The 14,456-nt window shown below is 43.5% G+C and overlaps 1 protein-coding gene across 2 annotated transcripts in view; it reads left to right on the forward strand.

Annotated features, from left to right (window-relative positions):
* Window positions 1-6,842: 6,842 nt before the first annotated feature.
* The window catches only part of EMP3 (epithelial membrane protein 3), a 33,897-nt gene continuing 26,283 nt past the window's right edge, over window positions 6,843-14,456 (forward strand). Inside the window, exon 1 of one of the 2 annotated variants that reach the window (XM_040434782.1) lies at window positions 6,843-6,984. The gene's annotated coding sequence lies outside the window, so the exon portion shown is untranslated. Of the gene's footprint in view, window positions 6,985-10,914; window positions 11,054-14,456 lie in introns of those variants that run through there. The other variant, XM_040434790.1, reaches the window with a different exon arrangement.

A 14,456-nucleotide genomic window follows, 5' to 3' on the forward strand; every position in this document is an offset into this window, starting at 1 on the left:
AGGCAATGCTCAGATTATTCAGCCCCGCCTCTTGGTGCTCAAGTTGTTCATTTGCATATGAATAAAACCACAGATTTCTCTGCAGCTATTTATCATACAGATATAAGAAAGGTATGAAATCCTGTGCGCGGTGAAGCATGACATCACCATGCGGCGCAAGATTTCACACTGGATCCTCAATCAAGTTGGCGGCGGACTTTTCACGATTAACTGAATGAGGTAAGTATGTTTTTTTTTTTTTTTTTACTAGTATAGACCATAATATTGTCAAATGCCGCGATGAACAAGGCATCTGAGGGGTACAAAGAAATGTGCTTCGTGATGTACTCCATCACGAAGCACATTTCTTTGTACCCCTCAGATGCCTTGTTCATCGCGGCATTTGACAATATTATGGTCTATACTAGTAAAAAAAAAAAAAAAAACATTCGTCACAAAGCAATTTTTTTTGTAAAGTTCAGCAAAGCAGTCTAATCGAATTCTCAAGAACTTCGCTCAATACTAACCACCACCGCAGGGAGGCGCTGCGCCTATGCACACTCCCACGGTTGGGGAGAGAACGGTGCAAGCACGGCAACCACTGATGGATTGCAGGTTGGTCGTAACCCCTGGAAACATGCAGTGCATAATGTGATGGAAAAATGAAGCAAGCTAGCAAAGGAAGCAATATGGACAATCAGGGGAGCACCCAGAAATTTTGTCTAGGGGGGGTTAGAGTTGAAAAAAATGTGGCGGGCATAGCGCACTGTGCAAGATTTTAGGCCCAGTCCATTGTTATAAGCTCCTACATATAATAGGCCACTCCCAACAAACACCACACAGCTAAGGGCTCTTTCACACTTGCGTTGTCCGGATCCGGCATGTACTCCACTTGCCGGAATTACAATCCGGATCCGGAAAAACGCAAGTGTACTGAAAGCATTTGAAGACGGAACCGTCTTCAAAATGCTTTCAGTGTTACTATGGCACCCAGGGCGCTCCAGAGTGATGTCAGAGCGCCCCATGCGCATGGATGACGTGTCCAATGCGATCACATGATCCATGCGCTTGGGGCGCCCTGACGTCACTCTGGAGCGCCCCGGGAGCCGCACGGACGGTAAGTATGCTGCTCCCCCGCTCCCCGCTACACTTTACCATGGCTGCCAGGACTTTAGCGTCCCGGCAGCCATGGTAACCATTCAGAAAAAGCTAAATGTCGGCTCCGGCAATGCGCCGAAACGACGTTTAGCTTAAGGCCGGATCCGGATCAATGCCTTTCAATGGGCATTAATTCCGGATCCGGCATTGCAGCAAGTGTTCCGGATTTTTGGACGGAGCAAAAAGCGCAGCATGCTGCAGTATTTTCTCCGGCCAAAAAACGTTCCGTTCCGGAACTGAAGACATCCTGATGCATCCTGAATGGATTTCACTCCATTCAGAATGCATGGGGATAATCCTGATCAGGATTCTTCCGGCATAGAGCCCCGACGACGGAACTCTATGCCGGAAGACAAGAACGCAGGTGTGAAAGAGCCCTAAAATGATATTTTTAAGGATGAAGGTAAGAGTCTCACCTTCATCCTACATAGACACACTGTACTTAATACTCAGGGCCCCAACATAAAGCTACTGGACTCAAACTAGCTTCACTTTCTCCCTTCTAGTCCTGAAGGTGCTAAAAGAGGAGTGGAGGAGGGGCTGCACATAAGGTGGGAGGAGCCCGGCTCTACACATTATACAGGGAGGGGAGGGCGTGCCCTGGCGGCACTGCCTGCCTTACGTTTATACAATAGACAACAGCAGGCTACAGCCAGGAAACTCCTCCCCTTTCCTCCCTCCCTGGATCCTGCTTGCGACCTGTGGTTCTCCCCACCATCCGCCACCCACCATGCTTATAGCTGCCCACCTTCTGAAAATGGCAGGGGGAGGAGCCGGAGCATCTCCCCTGCTACATAGCGCTACCTATCTCTTACATCTAGTGATGCACCTTTAATGTAGACTTTCTCTTTTTTCATCTTCTCCATTCAGACCAGACCGCCATGATGAAGATTGACAAACAGACATTAGTTTCCCACTTTTCCATCATCCTAACATCTTCTGAACACCCCATCCTGCCACTCCCAATACTGTGCTCCCCAATACTATACTGCAGAAACAGTCCCCCTGAAAATACTAGCACCACAGAGATAGTGCCCCCTTCAATAATTATTGGCACACAGGGCTCTGAATTACTGCGCCCAGCAAATACTATCCCGGACACTAATAGTATAAAAATAATGTCCCCCAAAAATAATCGTGCTAAGCTGATACTGTGCCAGGGTGTCCACCACAGTAATACTGCTCCCCAAAATCCCACCAATAGAAATAGTTCTCTGCCAGAGCACACTTAGCAGTAATAATGCCCCCATGCTAGTAATCATGTTCCCCATAGCCCCCCAGTAGTAGTAGTAGTAAAACTCACCATTATGCCCCCTAGTAGTAATAATTCTCCTTATAATGTGACAATATAATGTACTAAAATGACCCCTTAACCACCTCCCGTCTGCCCATTGACTATAAACGTCCAGGAGGTGGATCTCTATTTCTGATAGCACGTTTTAAAACGTCCTGCAGCTTTCCCTCCTGTGCTCTGCCCCTGTACATAGAAACTCCATGACTAAGCTCCCTCCTGACAGCCAAGAACATGGAGCTTTACCCTGAGACCTTTTTTGCTGGTCTCCAGGCTTTTGATCGCTCTGACAAGCAGTCAGAGCAATCACAAATGCATCTACCATCTCCCTCTTATTACTGCCAGTCAGAGAGGGAGATCGGTATTTAAAGTAGGCATCGAGATCGTAATTCTTAACTGTAAGCCCTGGAGACCGATCAGCATGGTCTCCAGGGCATGTGAGCGCTGTAATTTCCAGTTACAGCGCTCTGAAATGCTTCTACCGTCTCCCTCTCTGTAGCGCTGGCAGGAGAGGGAGATCGGTACATTCACACTCCAGCAGCGATCCCCCAGCAGCTGTTTACACTGAAGACAAATCAGCAGCATTGTCTCCAGAGCATGTGTTGTGAGCGCTGTAATCTGCAGTTACAGCGCTCAGAGAGGCTTGTACTGTCTCCCTCTCATTAGTGCTAGCAGGAGAGAGAGATCGGAACATTTACACTCACCCAGCAGCTGTTTTCACTGGAGTCTAATCAGCACGATCTCCAGGACATGTGACTGTCTGAGCCGGGAGAGTGCAGGAGCTGTCAGGTCTTTCAGAGACCTCGATCAGCCCTGCACTGAGGCTGTACAGCTCTGTATTCTGCTGTACAGCCTCTCTGGGGGTGCATTTCTCCTGTAACTGGGGCTACTATGTCAGCCCCAGTTATAGGAGAAATCAACAGTGAAAAGAAAAAAAAAAAGTGAAGTTAAATGTCCCCCCAGAGGTCTTGTATGACCTTATGGGGGACGCAAAGTGTAAAATAAAAAAAATAAAAATAAAATGTTAAAAATAAAAAATTAAGTTTTCACATGTAAAAAAAAAAATTCCCCAAGTAAGGAATAAAAAAAATAATAAAAAAATAGAAAAAATTAAATAGAATAGACATATTTGGTATTGCCACGTCCGTGACAGTCGGCTCTATAAATATATCACATAATAGACCCAGTCCAATAATCACCATAAAAAATAAAAATAAATAACTGTCAAAAAAAGCCATTTTTGTCACCTTACATCACAAAAAGTGCAACACCAAGTGATCAAAAAGGCGTATGTCACACAAAATGGTACCAATAAAACCGTCACCTCATCCCGCAAAAAATGAGCCCCTACATAAGAAAATCTCTCAAAAAATAAAAAAAACTATAGCTCTTAGAACATGGAGACACTAAAACATCATTTTTTTGGTTTAAAAAATGCTATAATTGTGTTAAAGTGAAATAAATAAAAAAAAGTATACATATTAGGTATTGCCGCGTCCGTAAAAAACATCTATATAAAAATATCACATGAACTAAACCCTCGGGTGAACACCGTAAAAATAAAAAAATAAAAACTGTGTCAAAACAAGCAATTTTTGTCACCTTACATCATAAAAAGTGCAACACCAAGTGATCAAAAATGCGTATGTCCCACAAAATGGTACCAATAAAACCGTCACCTCATCCCGCAAAAAATGAGCCCCTACATAAGAAAATCTCTCAAAAAATAAAAAAACTATAGCTCTCAGAACATGGACACATTAAAACATAATTTTTTTGTTTCAAAAAGGCTATTATTGGGTAAAACTTTAATAAATAAGAAAAAGTATACATATTAGGTATCGCCACGTCCATAACAATCTGCCCTATAAAAATGTCACTTGACTGAACCCCTTAAGTGAACGCTTTAAAAATAAATAAATAAAAACTGTGCTAAAACAACAAATTTTTTGGTCACCTTGCCCCATAAAGTGTTATAATTAATGATCAAAAAATCATATGTACCCAAAAATAGTACCAATAAAACTGGCACCTTATTACCTAGTTTCCAAAATGTGGTCACTTTTTGGGAGTTTCTACTGTAAGGGTGCATCAGGGGGGCTTCAAATGGGAGATGGCGTCTAAAAGCCATGTGGAGTTCCTTTTCTTCTGCGCCCTGCCATGTGCCCATACAGCAGTTTATGACCACATGTGGGGTGTTTCTGTAAACCGCAGAATCTGGGTAATAAATATTGAGTTTTGTTTGGCTGTTAACCATCGATGTGTTAAAGAAGAAATTGGATTAAAATGGAAAATCTTCCAAAAAAGTGAAATTTAAAAATTTGATCTCCATTTTCCTTTAATTCTTGTGGAACGCCTAAAGGGTTAACAAAGTTTGTAAAATCGGTTTTAAGTAACTTGAGGGGTGTAGTTTCTACAGTGGGGTCATTTATGGGGGTATCTACTATGTAGGCCCCACAAAGTGACTTCAGACCTGAACTGGTCCTTAAAAAGTGGGTTTTGGCAATTTTCTTAAAAATGTGAAGAATTGCTTCTAAACTTCTAAGCCTTCTAACGTCCTAAAAAAATAAAATGACATTTCCAAAATGATGCCAACATAAAGTAGACATATGGGGAATGTTAAGTAATAAATATTTTATGAGGTATCACTTTCTGTTTAAAAAGCAGAGGAATTGAAATTTAGAAAATTGCAAATTTTTCTAAATTTTTGGTAAATTTGGGATTTTTTCATAAATAAAGGTGAAATATATTGACTCAAATTTATGACTATCATGAAGTACAATGTGTCACGAGAAAACAATCTCTGAATGACTTGGATAAGTAAAGGCGTTCCAAAGTTATTACCACATAAAGTGAGATAGGTCAGTTTTGCAAAATTAGGCCTGGTCAGGAAGGGGGCAAATGGCCCAGATGGCAAGTGGTTAAAATGTGTGCCAGTGCAAATTCCCCCTAATTACGGTATGTAAACTAGTACAACGCCTCCGTTCTGTGTGCCAGTACAAAAAATACCCCCTCTTAGTGCCCACAGTTGAGCTAATGTCCCCATAGTGCCCCCATAATGTATGCCAATATTAAATACCCCTATATAGTGCCCTATAATGTGCCAGTATAAAATGCTCCTATATAGTGCCCCCGGTAGATGACCCCATAGTGCTCATCTTTCCCCGTTCAGCAGTGTACCCCCCATAACGTGTCCCAGTATAAAATGCCCCTATATAGTGCCTCCAGTAGATGCCCATAGTGTCCCCCATAATGTAGCACTATAAAATACCCCTACTTGGAGAACCCAGTAAATGCCCACATAGTGCTCCTCTCCCCCTTCTCCATCGTGCCTCCCATAATGTGCTAGTATAAATGCCCTTTCTTAGTGCCCCCAGTAGATGCCCCCATAGTGCTTCTATCCTCCCCTTCTTAGTGCCCCAGCAGATCCCCCATAGTGCTCCTCTCCCCCTTCCCCATAGTGCCCCCCATAATGTGCAAGGAAAAAATGTCCCTTCTTAGTGCCACCAGATGCCCCCATAGTGCTCCTCTCCCGCATAGTGCCCCTCATAATGTGCCAGTAAAAAATGTCCTTAGTGCCCCAGATGCCTCCATAGTGCTCCTCTCTCCCAAAGTGTCCCCTATAATGTGCCATTAAAAAAATGTCCATTCTTACTGCCCCTAGATACCCCCCAAAGTTCTTCTCTCCTGTATTGTGCCAACTAAACACTAATACTTACCTCCATGCGGATGCGGCTGTCAGCGATGCGATGCAGACCTCTTCCGGCCTGTGTCTCGTGCTGTATGCTGCCCGGCTCAGGCAGCGGGATGATAGTGACGTTATTGCGCTGCCTGAGTCGGCCTCTGATATCCTATAAGAGGAACGTGGAAGGAAGACGCCTCTCCCCTGCCCCACCGTAGCACCGATCTGTATCGCGGTCCTGAGGATGGCGATACAGATAAATATAGAGATGAGTGCTTCCACAATGAAAGTGCTCATCTCCTACTGCCCTGCCATCGCCCCCACTTAGATCCAGGGCCGCACCGCCAATTAGGCAAGGCGATCGCCTTGGCTAACTGATCCCCTAACTTTAAAAAAATGACTGTTTCCAGGGGGGGTCCAGACGCCTTGGACTCCCCCTGTCGGTGCGCCCCTGTGGACAATCACACTACATTAGTAAGTGTCTTGTATCAACTTTCTCTACATAATAAATGCCATTTGCTGAAGTGAGACAACCCCTTTAAGCTAAAACATCTGTCTGTAGAGACAGTTGCAGAATGTGAGTGCTGGAGAGCAGCCTAGATTTACAAAAAGGGAAGGGTGGTGGTGGGGGCTGTGATTAATATGACTAGCAAAGTTCTCTTTGACTGTGCGGTTTGGATGGGTGTGGGGTGGGAGGGTGTAGGTCTCCATCAACTTTTAGCAGAAGGGAGGAGGGCTGGAGAGCAAACACTTCATGTACACTCCCTCTTAAGGCATCACTTCTATGTGACCAGCTACAGCACCACAGAGAAAAAGGCAGGAGAAGACCATCTCCTTAAAAGAAGTTACTTTTTTGAGCTCAGACATCTTCTTGGTAAGATACTTTACTATTTACAGTCAAATGTTCTCTATAACCTGCTTAGTCTCACACTTTATACTATTAGTTGGCATGCGATAGCTTTTATTTCATTCTGACTAAATGTATTTTATTGGTTATTTAGACAGAATAATGAATTAAAACTTCTTCTCATACTGGAAGGAGAAATGTGAAAGCAAAAACATCCCTTGCTACTTTTCCTTCTATAGCCGAACCTCTGTTCTCCTGCTGCAGAAGTAGAAGAGGCCCAGATGTTGGAGGTAGTTTGTGGGCCCCTGAGATGTGGAGGGAGGTGAAATGAACTCCAGGCTTGTAACAGAATGAACATGTGGTTTCCATCTTTTCCAGAAGTAAAATACACTCATTCATTTTGTCTGCCGACCATCACAGTCCATGTGGACAGTCTTTCCTATGGCAGAACTATTTCCGTGTATATGTAATAGCACAAAATATCTGCTTTACAGAATGAAGACATGCTTTCATAGGATGGCTATGTAGAGGGAGAGGTGCATAACCACATATGGTTATGTTCAAAATATTTCACTAGGATATGCCATAACATTATTATCAGTGGGGTCTGACCTTTGGCAGCTATGTTCCCTGCACAGAGGGCAGACATGAGGAAATGTGAGCGAATTCTAAGATTTGGAAATTCAACCCAAACTTTTTAAAAAAATGTCTAATTCTAATGAATCCAAACTGTGTGTGATTCAATTTCGGAGAGTTAGGCCTCCTGCACACAGCAGTTTTTTTTTCCCGTTTACTGGCCGTTTTTTGCGTTCCGTATACGGTCCGTATACGGAACCATTCATTTCAATGGTTCCGCAAAAAAAACGGAATGTACTCCGTATGCATTCCGTTTCCGTATTTCCGTTTTTCCGTTCCGTTTTAACATAGAACATGTCCTATTATTGCCCGCAAATCACGTTCCATGGCTCCATTCAAGTCAATGGGTCCGCAAAAAAACTGAACTCATACGGAAATGCATCCGTATGTCTTCCGTTTCCGTTCCGTTTTTTGCGGAACCATCTATTGAAAATGTTATGCCCAGCCCAATTTTATCTATGTAATTACTGTATACTGTACATGCCATACGGAGAAACGGAACGGAAAAACGGAGCAGAAATGGAAACACAACGGAAATAAAAACGGAACAACGGATCCGTGAAAAACGGACCGCAAAACACTGAAAAAGCCATACGGTCGTGTGCAATAGGCCTTAAAGAAAGAGAGACTGATTTGATTCAGACCCGAATCAGACAGGTGATTGGGCCGAATCAGTCCAGAATCGAATTTTAAGAAATTCATTCATCTCTGGCGCCCCTTCAGTCACAGGATCAGTGGGATTCCCTATAGTCACACCCCGAACAATCAGGAAGTGATAGCAAATCCTAGTGATGAGCCATCAATTCTTGTGGTGGGAAGACCCCTTTAACTGAGGCAAACTAATGATTGTCCAGGATTTTAAGAAAGTTGTAAAAAATAACCATTACTCCTCCACTCCAGCCAGTTCCATCAATCATGTGCTGTACATACAAGCATTATTGCTAAGGCCAGTGATTGGCTGCAGTGGTCACATGAATGATGGAGGACTGGCAGGAGTGGCAAGGGATTCAGCAAAGGAGTAATGGTTATTTTTTACCATTTTCTGCTTTTAGGCAACTTTTTAAAATTTTAAAAATCCCAGAAAACCCTTACTACGCAGTTTACCCGTCAAGTTAATGCTGTTGACTATCTTACACATGGGCCAGCACTGAATGCACCAACGCACACACCAGTTAATGTTTTTAAGATTGGCTGATTAAGATGAAGGCAATTTAATTGTTGACTTCTATGGTATGCCTGGTTTGGGGCATTGTTGGCTGTGCTGTTCCTTTAAGCATATTCAAACGCATCCTGTGCAGGGCATATGTCTCTTTTTATGCAATTGAGCTTAATTTCTATTAAAAATCAAGAAGAGAGGTGAGTTACTTCTCAACATTCCTCGTATCTCTACTTTTGACCTGTAACTTTAAAAAAAAAACTCTTTGACCTTGTAATCTGTAAATTTGGGCAAATGTTCTGATCTCTCTGCCACATGTCTGATGGCAATATAAAAGATGTATTAACTGGGACTAGAATTTGGGGCAGACTATAGAGGTATTGATATCTGCACACTTCAAACTTGGTGAAAGCCGTAGTGATTTATTTACCTGTATGCTCACATGTTACGTTTCCGCCCCCCCATCTTGGACTTTCTTAAGCCGTCTGAAAAAGGCCCGAGATGGTGGGCTGAAATGATGCAAATGAACATTTGGGTAGCTAAAAGTTTGGAGTGCTGCCGATTTTTCTGGATCTTTAGTTGGGGTGATTTTTGTCATATCCTGTGGGTGTGTACCAAAATGTCAATAATTTATGTGCTTCTTTTTCTTAGTATCTATCTAATATCTATATATGTATCTACCCACTATATATAGCACTGACATATTCTGCAGGACTTTGCAGAGACTATCACCACTAACTGTCCCCAATGATGTTCCCTATCAGTATGTCCTTGGGATATGGTAGAAAATCCATGCAAACATAGGGAAAGCAAACAAACTCCATGCAGATGGTTGTTCCTGGTCAGATTCTAACCTAGGACCCCAGGGCTGCTAATCACTGAGCCACGGAGATTGTACCATCACTGAAGCATAGTTTATGGGCTTCATTTATGAAAATGAGAGAAGACAAAAAGGGAGGAGTTGTACATAACAGCTAAATATTGTATTTTCCATTGCTTATATATCGCCAAAATATTCTGCAGAGATTGTCACTATTTACTGTACATCCGACCCCAAATAGTCCCCCAATCTGATTTCCCTATCTCAAACACACATACATACATACACACAGGGGCTGATAGCTAGATAACCTATCAGTATGGTTTTGGACTGTGGTAAGAAGCCAGGGAACCTAGAGGAATCCTGTGTAAGCACATGGAGTACATAGGAAATCCATGCTTCCATTATTGTGGTTACAACTTTCATTTTTCCAGTGCATGGTAGAATGATGAAAGCAGCAGTAAGATTGTACTGAGCATCTCCTCATCATTTCGGGTGCGCTAGTTTTAACAGGTAAATTCATAAAATGGGGCAGATTTATTCACACAGTACTAGCTGGTGATCTATGCTCCTTAGTTTTTTTTACCATGGAGCATTGTCTTGAAAATAAGCATTCATAACATACACCTGCTGAGAACCAGTTAACTTGCCCATCCAGCTATGTCTCATTCAGCAAACCAGTACCATGCTGTAACGAATGACTGCAAGAACCTCCAAAAGTGCTTTGTACAGATGGGTCACTCCTCCTTTTGCAGGAGCGTCTGGCATTCTCTAGTGTAAGGATCAGTAGGTGTGGAACCACTGTGTCAACCACTCAGTTTGACTTTGGGCTAAAGCTAAGGGCATTATCGTGGTAGTCACCCTTTAACCCCTATACAAGGATCTGGACTTCACTGCAGGGGAGTTACCAGGCCGTTATCTCCTGGAGTGGTCCCAGGGTGGTTAACAGCTGACCCACGACCACACTGATCCCAGTGTAGTTAACATCTGACCCCTGCAGGGCACTGGGGGATCAGCCAAAACTTGTAGTCAGTCAGTAATAGGCTGAGGTTAGGGCAGGAAGAGAGAAGAATCTGTGTAGGTCAGGGCAGGCAGCAAAGGGTCTGTACAGTAATCAGGCACAGGTCAGGAAGGGGAGGGTCAGAGTCAGGAATTGGGCAGAGGTTGGTACACGGGAAGACAAAAAGGAACAGATCACCTTTGCAGGGACCGGCAAACTAGAACACCTATTGCTCAAGCACCACTCTCTTGGGTAAGGGTCCTTAAATATCTAGAAGTGATCAGACATAGCCTGGAAAAAATTATGGCATGTGCTGGTCTTTTAAGAGCCAGAGGAAGAGCATGTATGCTCCCTAAAGACAACAAGAGGATGCCAGGAGGAAGCAGGCCGAAGCCTGCTAGGAACAGACACAGAGGACTCCGGTGTCAGGGCCCGCTCTGGGAGGGCAGCAGGTCTGGACTGCCGGACCAGCAGCAGTGTTAGGGTAAGTGGAGCTGTGCAGGTGCCTGCCTTGAGGAACGGGATGGTGGTGGTCACAGGCTGCCAGCATAACACCTTGAATATAATTCTCCATTCACCCAGTGTTATCTCCACTGTCATCTTCAGTGAGAACCAGTACCACCTGAGCTACTTGTCTTCTCATGAAATTCCAGGATATTTTTCAGCTTTATTTGTTGTAAACTGCAGATGAAAGAAATTTACTTTAATAAGGAAACTGTGACTATTGACAGAAAAGAAAAATAATAAATTAAGAATTGTGGAATAACTGCAGTTCGTTGACAAGATGGGAATAAAACCAAGAGCTGTCATGTGCTCTCTATTCTCAATTGTCTGTGAAATGGATTGCTATGTGGGCACAGGGTTGGCATGTGGGCAATGTGTGAAATGGGACATGGTCATGGCCGTCACATGGCTGACATAAAAGGTGACCTAGATGAATTGGAGGAGTGGCCTATAGTCATTGCGGTCACAAAGCAAACATCAAAAGGAACTCAGATGCATGACAGAAGTGGTATTATAATGTTTATTGAGTTTAATTATTTATTGAGTATTATAATACATTATGTACTAGAAAATGAAATGCATTGTACTTGATGGCTAAATACAGAAGTAAGTGACACTGAAGAATCTGGTATTCAATGGTACATCTGTCTCACCATTAACACTATACTGAACATACTTGTTTGTGATTCTTGTATGAAAGTACATGTGTGCTCATACCTGTCTATGAATGATAACTATATGCTATGTATTAAGGTGACATATACTAGGTATACGGTACATACCAACATTTCTATTGCTAAATTTGGGGCATTTAAGCCCTGTTTTTGAACCAGTACAATCCAAATTTACCAAGATTGTTTCTGAAAATTCCTGAAAATCTGGGACTGTTAGCAGCCATATTAAGTGGTTGTCCAATGTGGACATTTCACTTTTTTTGGAAGCGTCCCCTAGCAATATGCTAATTGTTAAAGTACTTATTTCTTTCCACTATGTATGTCCCAAATGGTTATGTATGGGAACCCACTAAACACTGGCAGTCCTAGTTAGATGGCAGGAGACAGGCCAGAGAATAATCTAACTGAAGACAACCCTTGAGTGAAAAAGAATGGACGTTCACAGAAAGTTGAAAACCAATTTACGGCTGTGCTGGAAAGAGTAAGGTATTGGCTCACTTATGGTAAACAACATTGCTGCTGGTTGAAATAGTATATTGCTTCGGCATCCGCCACAGGTGGACTGGCCATCTGATCTAAGATCTGCACCTCGCAGACTGGGAATTGCAGAAAATGTTATTGATAATGGAACTGCACACCCTTCGGTAATTTGGAAGTTTACAAAGTGTATCTAGGGAGAGACTCCGGGAAGATTACTACCATCATCACCTCCCCTATATACAACCTTGGGGAAAAGCGTGGTGTGTGATATACTTCAGGACTGTGCCTATTGCTGATATATGTGCTGCAACTCCCATCATCCATTCTCTAAAGATAGACTGTTTATTGCAATCAAACAGCCTGGTCATTGCCTCCACCATCATTCACTGGCCCCTACGAACCCCTACTCTCCTCCCTTGCACCCATCTACTTAACATCAAAGGCACCCCAGCCACCACCAGCAGGACCCCCAGAAATTCCAGGGTGCGCCTCAAGAGAAGCAAGGGTGTCCTCTCCAATCACTGCACGTGGGGCCCAAGCTCTATGAATATGGATAAGCCACCATGAGGACTACTACCACACTCATTTTCACCACTAACACTCCCATGTTTTTCAACAACTTCCACCACACCTCCCTTGCAGGCTGGCGTGCAACTGCAAGATAGAGAAGTGGGATTCATCCCTCCACAGAACATGTTTCCACTGCTCCAGAGTCCAGTGGCAGCATGCTTTACACCACTTCATCCAACGCTTGTCATTGTTCTTGGTGATGGAAGGCGCACCTGCAGCTGCTCAGTCATGGAAACCCATGCCATGAAGCTCCTGGCTCACAGTTTTTATGCTATTATTAATGTCACGACAGGTTTGGAACTCTGCAGTTATTGAGTCAGCGTTGACTTTTACACACTATGCGCCTCAGCAGTCAGTGTCCTCTCTCTGTAACTTGACGTGGTCTCCACCTTGTGTGGCTGAGTTGCTTTGATTACTAAATGCTTCACCTTACATTAATACCACTCACAGTTGACCATGGCATATCGGGGAGGGAAGACATTTCACAAATTGACTTGTAGAAATACTGGTGGCGTCACAAGATCCCATCTCTCAGACGACCGTCGTTGTGTTCCGTGTCCGTTGTTCCGTTTTCTGTGATTTTCTGTGGACCCATTGACTTTCAATAGGTCCGTTGAAAACTCGGATAATGCACCGTTTGTCATCCGCGTCCGTGATCCGTGTTTCCAGTCCGTCAAAAAAATATGACCTGTCCTATTTTTTTCACGGACAACGGTTCGCGGACCCATTCAAGTCAATGGATCCGTGAAAAAACACGGAAGCACACAAGATTGTTATCCGCGTCCGTGATCCGTGTCCGTTTTTTTCCTATCATTTGCAAGGCAAACTTGACTTAGATTTTTTTTTCACTTTTCATGTCTGGTGATCCTCCAAAAATCAAGGAAGACACACGGAAACAAAAACTTAAACGGATCACGGAACAACGGAACCCCGTTTTGCGGACCGTGAAAAAGTATTGTCGTGTGCATGAGGCCTTACCCAGTTGTTTACTTAGTCTATGGAGAAAATCAAGACTTGCCGGCTTCCTGGTCTGCACCGCTCTTTATAGCTTGTGTTCTCTCTATAGGCAACAAACAAATACAACACTGTCTGATGGTGCTGGAAACCACAGAGGGAAGTCTGAATGCTAAGAAGTGGTATCAGGGTAAAACACAAGGCGAGTAAATGAAACAGATTACTCGCACTGTGGAAGTATTCATCATAAGTCCAGAATGACTGGAGGTTGATCTAAGCAGATGGAAGCCCCCCGCCTTACTTGTGAGAATTCATCAAAATTCCAATGAGTACATGTAGTTATTAAGAAAAAAAAAGGGTGTAATCTACCAAGAATTTTTGAAAGAGAGCACTCCGGAGCAGTGCAGCTAGGTAGAAGAGCGCTCCACTATGGTTTCCTTTCTATTAGTACGTTGCTCGGCTATTTCCCATATGGAGAGGCGGTGTGTATTTCTGTAGCCGCTCCGTCCATTTCAGGGGGTTCCAAGGGTTCCCAGCGGTGGGAACCCCACCGATCTGATAGTAGATAGGGGATAACTTGTTATAGCTGGAATACCCCTTTAAGACCTCTTTGTAATCCCAGAGTGACCCGTTTGCATTACTTGGAATAGGACATCACAACATTGAGCCTTCAGTTACTGTATGTGACAGGGAACTGATCCTAGG

The sequence above is a fragment of the Bufo bufo genome, chromosome 1 (genome assembly GCF_905171765.1).
Source record: "Bufo bufo chromosome 1, aBufBuf1.1, whole genome shotgun sequence".
NCBI lineage: Eukaryota > Metazoa > Chordata > Amphibia > Anura > Bufonidae > Bufo > Bufo bufo.